Source organism: Gossypium arboreum, chromosome 2 (assembly GCF_025698485.1).
Source record: "Gossypium arboreum isolate Shixiya-1 chromosome 2, ASM2569848v2, whole genome shotgun sequence".
Classification (NCBI taxonomy): domain Eukaryota; kingdom Viridiplantae; phylum Streptophyta; class Magnoliopsida; order Malvales; family Malvaceae; genus Gossypium; species Gossypium arboreum.
The window spans coordinates 38,280,228-38,290,894 of record NC_069071.1 but is presented as its reverse complement, the minus strand read 5'-3'; positions in this window follow the sequence as shown (position 1 = coordinate 38,290,894).

Here is a 10,667-nt window from a genome sequence, read left to right as displayed (position 1 = left end):
ACCATGTGAAGTCTGTACCTATTTTATGAAAATATAATTTGCCACAAGACTTGTCACATGCGTGTGTGACTTTGCGGTGACATCAATTTTTTCATGCATTGCAAAATAGAGAGTTACACAGGTTAGGAACACAGGGGTTTCCCAAGCCACATGGATGTGTGGCCCTTATTCATAGCAAAAATTTTCTAAGTTTTTTAAAAATTCCCTATGTGCTCGATTTAGTCTCGAACCACTTTCAAAGCATGTTTTAGGCCTCATAGGCTCGTATTAGGGACTTTATGGTTGAATGCGAATCGTGTTAATTTGGATGAAATTTTATAACCTGAAATTGTATGTTTGCTCACTTTGTAAGTCCAGTAATGCCTTGAATCCTGTTCTGGCATTGAATATGGGTATGGGGTGTTACATTTAGTGGTATCAGAGCTACGGTTTAGTCGATTCTCAGACTAACATAGAGTGTGTGAGAGTCTAGATATACATGCCATATTTAGTTTGTGATAGTGTAACGACTCCTGACAATTTAAATTGTGTTTTCCTCAAGTAAATGGATCCCACCCAAGATGTAGCTGACGATGTTGAATGTAATGTGCCCACTCTCGCTGAATGGATATTGTCATCTGAAAATAGACCAGTAACGGTTAGTCAGGGAGGAGAGGCTAGAGAAGCCTTCTTCCAAAGGATGAATAAATGGTTTGCCGAGTTTGTTCAAACAAATCTGGCTACCCAACATCCTCCACCCCACCTAACCCCCAACCGGTTCCCGTAGCTCCCCAAGGTGAGAAGTTGGTAAGACTGAACAAGCCTCCAATTGATAAGATTCGAAAGCAAGGGGTTGAAGAATTTAAAGCTAATATTGACGATGATCCCGAGAGGTAGAGTTTTGGATTGAGAACTCTATCAGGGTATTTATGAGCTTTCTTGCACACCAGATGAGTTATAACATCCTGAATTATGGCCTAGTCAGAACAATGGTTTCAATACCACAAATTCGAGATAGAAATAATCATTTTTTTGGATGTTACGAGGTTCATGATATATATGCATACTTTCGTGAAAATATCAACGAGAAATTTTACCGATAAAGTGTCCAATTGAGTTATTAGGACTAAATTGCAATAAGTGAGAAACATGTGTTCTAGTTGATTTAAGGGCTTAATTGTGATGAGTTTTGAAATTTGAAGTCCTTATTTGGCAATTAGACTATTATATGACAAAAATGGACATAGGAGGGATAAAATATAAAATATCAAAGTTATAATGGAAGGGCATTTTGGTCCATTGGTTAATAAAAGAATTAAAAGGGAAAAATAGTCAAAATTTGTGTCGATCTTCATCCTCCTTGACCGAATTTCACAAGAAGCCATAGCTAACGTTTCTTTCATCTTTCAAGCTCAAAAAAGTGCATTCTAGCCTCGTTTTTATTGTTCTTTATATTTTTGAAATCCTCGTAGCTCGATTTAGTTATTTCTACCTTTAATTTGAGCTAGGTTTCATGTTCAAAAACATACCTCTGAATGACATGCTTGTTCTTTGATGTCTAATGGAAGAATATGGAGGTTTGAGGTGTGATAAACAACTTTTACTAGGTGGTTTTTGGTGAAATTGATAAAAGGGCCCTATTGTAAAAGTTGTAGAAACTATGTATAAATGTGTGAATAAAAGAAAAATGTGGGTTGGTATAAGAGGGAAAATGATTCGACTAGGCTTGAATAATGAGAAAACGGGTACTTTTCATTTTACGAGCCTAGGGGTAATTTTGTAATTTTATAAAATTTTAGCGGCAAAATTGTAATTTTGTGATATTATAATTGTTGGAATGAAATGAATAATGTGTGTATTAAATAAGCTAAATGTTCTATTATAGATCAAGAGGGACGAGGGATAGACCTTGATTGAGGAAAAGGCAAGGTTGTGGACTAAATCGCAAATTTGCTATATTTTGCACCGAGATAAGTTGTAAGTAATTCAACAACTCCAATGTTGCATATTTAATTTTGACATTATATGATACATGTATGTATCATATAATAAAATTGAATTTTGATGATCCAATAGAAGTTTTGTGATAGCCTCGTGTCTCGGAAGCCTGGGTGACCCAAAGGAATACTTAGGACTTGGATGTTGTGACACCATGTCTAGGACATGGCATAGGCAATGATATATGTGTCTGTGTAAGACCATGTTTGAGACATAGCATCGACTATGATATATGTGCCTGTGTAAGACCATGTCTAGGACATGTATGTACGATATAGATATGTACATAAACCTCATGAGTATTGAACTCGATTCATGATGGGAAATTTAGCATGAGTAGAAAGGAGTAAGATAAGCTTGATGTTTAAAGACATTTAATGTCTATTTTGACTATGTTCATGTGTGTAGTATGATATTTTGGTGATAATTGATAATCTGTTTAATCCATGAATATCTTGACTTATGTTGTTATTTATTTACATGCAACTTACTAAGCCCTGTACTTACCATTTTCTTTTAGCATCGTCAAGCTAGCTCGGGGATCGTGGATGTTGGAGCTTGCGTCACACTATCAACAAATCTTTTGGGGTATAATTAGTTTACTAGATTTAAGTATAGCATGTATAGGGGACTTAGTATTTTGTTATATGTGTCATATTTGTTAGCCAAAGTGATGGCTCATTTTGGTATATTATTCCATTTTGTATATGGCCATGAAATATGGCTAATATTTATTTTTGGGTTGAAATCCCTAAATATTGTTACATGCATGAGATGTGTTATTACTTTTGTGGTGTGTGCCAAATGGTTGATAAAACATGGAATTTATGTTTGATGGATAAATGATGCCAATTAATATGGTCACTATATTGATAAAGGTAAAGAAATGTATTGAATGAACTTAACAGGTCAAGAAGTCCCAAGTAGATAAACTTGATATGAATTTGTCATACATGAGTTAAAGTTATGGATGTCTGAGCAACCCTTTTATGCCATATCAACCACCATTGGTATATGAGTGTGTGTTGAGGTTGCTAAAGGTGACAAGAGGACTTGGAAAATAGCCTTAAATTTGTGTACACAAGTAGATACACGGGCATGTGTCTAGGCCATATGTAACATACGGTCAGCCCCATGGGCATATAGTCTGGTCATGTGTCCCCTGCGCACTAGTTTTACAAGTCAGTATGCATGGTAGTAAACACACGGGCGGAGACACAGCCTTATGTCTCAGCCGTGTGGAGGACACGGCCTTAGGACGTAGGTGTGTGCCCAGGCCGTGTGAAGTCTGCACCTTAAATGCAAAAATTAAATTTTCCACACGGCCTAGCACACGGGCGTGTGGCTAGACCGTGTGATATCAAATTTATGCTGACATCATAAATAGAGAGTTACATGGCCTAGGGACATGGACGAGTCATTGTGTCCATATCGACGTGTGACCCTGTTTTAAGAAATTTTTTCTAAAGTTCACAGTTTAGTCCTGAACTGCACCCGATGTGTGTTTTGGGCCTCGTAGTCCCATATAAGGGACGATATGCATATTCTTGAATAAATTTTAAATTTGAATGAAATTTTATGGCTTGGTTTTACATAGAAGTGTATGTTCAAGTCGAGTAATGCCTCGTATCCTGTCCTGGCATTGGACACAGGTAACAGTTGTTACATGAGTGCTTGAAATGTGCTATATCGCTTTTGAGAGGCGCAATATATCAGTGGTGGAATACTCTTGTATCCGTGGTACTGAGGGAAAGAGTTACACGGGAATTCTTTCAAGATAAGTTCAGAAATAAATATATTAGTCAGCGGTTCATTGATAAAAAATGCAAGGAGTTACTAGAACTAAAGCAGGGTCATATGTCTGTGACTGAATACGAGCGAGAGTTTGTTAGGCTCAATAAGTATGCTCGGGAATGTGTTTCTACTGAGGATATCATGTGCAAGAGATTTGAATATGGGCTGAATGAGGATATTAAACTACTAGTTGGGATTTTAGGGTTGAAGGAATTTGTCATGCTGGTCAGTTGAGTGAGAAAGGTTGAGTTTGAGGTTAGGGACTCAATAAAAAGACTGATAAATAAGTCATTTCAATCTCCATCAAAGAAGTTAAGGGATTTGTATACTCATTCTAATGCTTCAGCTAGGTATGCCAACAGAGATTGTGAGAAGCAGTATTCGGGCTCTAAAGCCCAAACTATGTCAATAGTGAGTGTTGGTAATGCTAGGTCTAATAGACATAAATGTCAAACTGTGGTAGACGACATCCTGGTGAATGTAGGATGAATAACAGGGCTTGCTTTAAATGTGGCTTCCCAGATCACTTCATTCGAGATTGCCCTAAAATGGCCGAGAAAGATAATTTTCAGAATGCAAGGCCAAGTAACACTGCCACTAGAGGAAGGCCACCGATAAATACTAGGAGTGGGAACAGTAGCAGAAGTGTGACAAAAGAGTTAACTGGGAGATTAGAGGTTAGAGCACCTCCTAGAACTTACGCTATTCGCACCCGCAAAGATGCGTCATCCCCTGATGTTATCACTGGTACATTTTCTCTCTATGATACTTATGTAGTTGCATTGATTGATCCTGGATTGAATCATTCTTATATTTGTATGAATTTGATATCTAGTAGGAATTTTCCTGTTGAGTCTACTGAGTATGTGATTAAAGTGTCGAACCCCTTAGGTAAATATGTTCTAGTTGATAAAGTTTGCAAGAATTGTCCTTTAATGATTTGGGGTCCTTGTTTTCCGGCTAACTTGATGCTTTTACCATTTGATGAGTTCGATGTAATTCTTGGAATGGATTGGTTAACTCTACATGATGTCGTAGTGAATTGTAGACGAAAGATTATTGAATTGAAATGTCAAAATTATGAAATTCTTTGGATTGAACCAGATGAGTCGGGTGAGTTGCCTATTGTGATTTTGTCGATGTCAGCTCAGAGGTATGTAAAAAAAGGTTGTGAAGCTTATCTTGCATATGTACTAATTACAAAAGTGTCTAAATTGAAGATTGAATCTGTGCCAGTAGTTTTTAAATATCTGGATGTGTTCCTAGAGGAGTTGCCTGGATTACCACCGATTAAAGATATTTAGTTTATTATTGATTTAGTATCAGGGACTTCACCGATATTGATAGCTCCATATAGTATGGCTCCAGCCAAATTGAAAGAATTGAAATCTCAGTTGCAAGAGTTGACAGCTAATGGTTTTGCGAGACCGATTTTTTCGCCCTAGGCTGCATCACTGTTATTCGTCAAAAAGAAAGATGGATCTATGAGACATTGTATTGATTATTGTCAGCTTAACAAGGCTACGATAAGAACAAGTATCCCTTATCAAGAATTGATGATTTGTTCGACTAGTTGAAAAGGGCAACAATGTTATCGAAGATAGCCTTAAGATCAGGACATTATCAGTTGAGAGTTAAAGATTCGGATGTGCTAAAGATCACCTCTAGAATGAGGTACAGGCATTATGAATTTCTTGTTATGCCTTTTGGATTAATTAATGCTCTTGCAGTTTTTATGGACTTGATGAAACTAATCTTCAGACCATATTTAGATAAGTTTGTGGTTGTTTTTATTGACGACATTTTGATTTATTCATGAGATGAGTTTGAGCATGCTGAACATTTAATAATTGTATTGTAGACTTTGATAGATAAGAAATTATTTGCTAAATTAAGCAAAACTGAGTTTTGGCTCCGAGAAGTCAGATTTTTGGGACACATTGTTTCATTGGAAGGTATACAGTTTGATCTGAGTAAGATTTCGGCAGTTGTCGATTGGAAACCTCCGAGAAATGTATCTGAAGTTAGAAGCTTTTTAGGTTTGGCTGGTTATTATAGACATTTTTTTGAGGGATTTTAGATGATTGCTACACCTATGACTGGATTGTTACAAAAAGATGTGAAATTCGAGTGGTCTGAGAAATGTGAAAAGAGTTTTGATCAGTTGAACGCGTTGTTGACTCAGGTATCGGTGTTAGTGCAACCTGAGTCGAGAAAATATTTTGTGATTTTCAGCGACGTGTCTTTGAATGGTCTTGGTTGTATGTTGATGCAAGAAGGTAAAGCAATAGCTTATGCCTTGAGACAGTTGAAACCACACGAAAGGAATTATCTGACACACGACTTGGAATTGGCTGCCATTGTGTTTGCTTTAAAACTTTGGCAACACCATTTGTTCGATGAGAAGTGTCACATCTTTACTGATCACAAGAGTTTAAAGTATTTGATAACTCAGAAAGATTTGAATTTGCGACAACCAAGATGGCTCGAGTTGTTGAAAGACAATAAGTTGGTAATCGATTATCATCCTCGGAAGGCGAATGTAGTTGCCAATGATTTGAGTAGGAAATCTTTGTTTACTTTGAGAGCAATGAATACACGACTCGCTTTGTCTGATGATGGATCGATTCTAGATGAGTTAAAACCTAGGCCGGTATTTCTTCAGCAAATTTGCAAAGCTCAGAAATGTGACAATGAATTGCAATCTAAGAGAGTTCAGTGCAAACCGAATAGTGATTCAGACTTTTAGATTGGGGCCGATGATTGTTTGATGTTCCGAAGTAGGATTTGTGTACCAAAAGATACTGAGTTGATTCAAAAAATTCTTCATGAGGCACACAGTGGTTTTCTATCTGTTCATCTAGGAAGTACAAAGATGTATAATGATTTGAAGAAATGCTTTTGGTGGTCGGGTATGAAACGAGATATTTCTGAATTCATATCGAGATGTTTGATTTGTCAACAAGTAAAGGCCAAACACCAAGTACCTTCGGGTTTACTTCAGCCTATGACTATACCTTAGTGGAAATGGGATAGGGTTAATGGATTTCGTATCAGGGCTACCTTTGACTCTGAAGAAGAAAGATACCGTATGTGTCATTGTTGATAGATTGACAAAATCGACTCATTTTATTTCGATACGCACTGATTATTCACTTGATAAGCTAGTTGAATTGTACACTGCTGAGGTTGTTAGATTGCATGGCCTACCTACTTCTATTATTTCAGATAGAGATCCGAGGTTTTCGTCACGATTTTAGAAGAAATTGCTAGAAGCGTTGGGTACAAAGTTGAATTTTAGTACTGCGTTCCATCTGGAAACTGACGGTCAATCTCTGAGAGTGATTCAAACTCTCAAAGATACGCTTCGCTGTTGTGTTTTAGAGTTTGAAGGTAGTTGGGAAAAATACCTACAGTTGGTCGAATTAACTTATAACAACAGTTATCAATAGAGTATAAATATGGCACCGTATGAAGCATTGCATGGTCGCAAATGCCAAACTTCGTTGTACTGGACCGAGCCTAATGAGAAATAGATTCACGGGGTTGATTTGGTTAGAGAAACCAGAGAAAAGGTGAAAGTAATTTGTGATTGTTTGAAAGCAGCTTCGGATCGACAGAAATCGTACGCGGATTTAAAATGAAAGGATATTGAATTTCAGGTTGGTGATAAAGTGTTTTTGAAAGTATCACCGTGGAAGATTTGGTCGCAAAGGCAAGTTGAGTCTGCAGTTTATTGGGCCGTATGAGATTATTGAAAGAATAAGGCCAGTGGCATATTGATTAGCTTTGCTGTCAGAATTGGAAAGGATTCACAATGTGTTTCATTTATCGATGTTGCGCCATTATCAAATAGATCCTTCGTACATAATCTCGTCAACAGAGATTGAGATTCGACCTAATATGACTTATGTTGAAGAACTGATCAAGATTTTAGCTCAAGAAGTTAAACAGTTTAGAAATAAAAGCATAACTCTAGTGATAGTTTTTTGGCAACGACTCGAAGAGGCTACGTGGGAACCTGAGGAAGCTATAAGAAAACAATACCCTAACCTCTTTTCTGGTAAGATTTTCGAGGGAAAAAATCCCTAAACAGGGGAGAGTTGTAACAACTCATTTTTGGGTCAAATTGGGACAGTGGTTTCGGGACCACAAATCTGAAGTAGAAATATTTATTTTGTTATTATTTTAAGGTCTACAGTATGATTGAATGATTGTGTGAAAATTTTGTTATGAAATTTTATTGATTGAGTGTCCAATTCGACTGCAAGGACTAAATTACAGTAGGTGCAAAACTTGATTTCTCTATGTTAAAAGCGTCTAATTGCTATGACTCCTTAAATTAGAGGTCCTTAAATGGTAATTAGACCACTATACTCTAGGGTGGACAAAAATAGACATGGTTAGGTGAAATTTTGAAGTTTTTCATTAAGGGCATTTTAATCATTCGGTAAATAAAGACAAAATTTAACAAATAAAAGATGTCATCTTCTTCAAATCAGTCCCCCATGGCTGAATTTTATAAGGAGAAGAAACAGCTAGGGTTTTGGCAACTTTAAAGCTCGATTGTAAGTCCGTTGTTGCCCCGTTTTTAACATTTTTTATATTTTTGAGATCATTGTAACATGATTTAGCTATTTCAAAGACTAATATGAAAGAAATGTGAAGTTTAAAATTTTACCCATGTTGAACATCTATGTATTTTGATGTTTGATGGTAGAAAATACATGTTTGTTGTTTGATAAATGACTTTTGTAAAGTGATTTTCGATAAAAACGACAAATAGGGACTTATTTATAGAAGTCTATAAAATGAGTAGAAAATGTGAATAAATGAAAAATGTGGCTTTCATGAGCATGAAAAAGGTTTGGCTAGGCTTTTGTTGTGAGGAAATTGAAAGAAATTCATTTTACGAGCCTAAGGACTAAATTGTAAAAATGTCAAAAGGTTAGGGGCAAAAATATAATTTTTGCCATAGTGTGTTTTTGGGCATGTGATGATTAAATAAGTTAAATTTGATATTATAGATCAAGAAAAATGAAGTTCGAGTTTAGACCGGGGAAAGAAAAAGGTTGTGGACTAAATCGAACTAATAGCCGTTTTTGTAGCCGAGGTAAGTTCGTATGTTAAATAAGTTTTACTATAATTGCATTTAACTGCTTTAATTTTTCATGAACTGTATGATTGATTATGTGGACGAGTTCAACTCTACGGACGAGTTCGACGACGGTTCGATAAGCAAGAAATCCTGTTTGAACCTTAAGAATAGATTAGGATACAAGTGACATGTCACTAGGGTTACCATGTGTTATGTGATTATGTGATCTGGGTGCTAGTCTCGTACGTCCTACCAGTGGCTGAGTATACCGGCATATGTTACGATTACTTGACAGCTTGTGTGAGTAGCTCCGAGTAGCTACGTCTTGACTGACAGCTTGTGTGAGCTGGCCCGTTGATTAGCTCGAGAGTGAGCAATTATGAGATATGAGATTGAGGTAGCATTGTCTACATATGTCGCACTTAATGTACAATATTCCTAAGTATTCGACATTTTTATTCCAAGTGGTTCACGGGTATATCAAAGATGAGAATAAGTGTAAATTCATTACGAGATGGTATAGGTATGTACTCGAAGCTTATGATTATTAATTCGTGAAATGACGATTTCAAGGTAAGTTGTGATGGAAGTGAATTATGATCATGAGATTAGGATAAATTATGTCATCTTAAGTTATATTACTTGCATGATTAATGTATGGTAAGGTTACTAATTTCTTCATACAAGCTTACTAAGCTATATAGCTTACTCTATTTTATTTTCAATGTTTTATAGTGTCACCAATCTAGCTCGAGATTGGAGATCGTCAGAAGTCGTGTCACACTATCAAACTATTCTTTGGGTACTGATGATTTTAAATCATTTTGAGAGTAAGGCATGTATAGGGACTTGGTCATTTTGTTATATCTGTCATTTTATTTGGCCAAATGCATTGGCTTAAATTGGTTTACGGTGATTTGGTATTTAGCCATGTAATTGGCTTATTTTTGCTAAAATAATTGTAAGCCCATTTATATCAGTATATGTGCTAATGCCTTTTGTGAAATGGATGAGATTGGTCCTTTCGTGTGCTAGGAAATCCAAGTACAGTTATGCATGGTGAAAGTGTTCATGTTGATACTTGTGAATGTGAGTTTGGTATGAATTGATTTCGTAAATTATGTTATAGTAAATATGTTAAGTGTTGGTAATGAATGATATGATTTAGCCTTGATTATGAATGATTTGGTTGCCTAAGATTGCCTTGACTTGTGCCATTGAATTGGTGTAAGTGTAGGTGTAAATGAGGGTGGAAATTGACTTGGTAAATAGCCTTTATTTTTGTCCACACGGGTAGACACACGGGCATGTGCCTAGGCCGTGTGTGACACACGGTCTGCCCCATGGGTATGTGTTTTGGCCGTATGTCCCCTGCACCTAAACTTTGAGAAACAAAAATGCTCAGAATTGAGCACACGGGCAAAGACACGGGCGTGTGTCTCAGCCGTTTGAGGGACACGGCCTCAGGCACGGGCGTGTGTCCTGGCCATGTGAAGTCTGCACCTATTTTATGAAAATATAATTTACCACACGACTAGGCACACGGGTGTGTGACTTGGCCGTGTGACATCAATTTGTTCATGCATTGCAAAATAAAGAGTTACACGGGTTAGGGACATGGGCATGTGTGAGCATATGGCCTGCCCACATGAACGTGTCCCAAGCCACACGGGCGTGTAACCCCTTTTCAAAGCAAAAATTTTCTATGTTTTGTAAAAATTCCCTAAGTGCTCAGTTTAGTCTCGAACTACTTTGAAAGCATGTTTCGAGCCTCGTAGGCTCATATTAGGGACTTTAT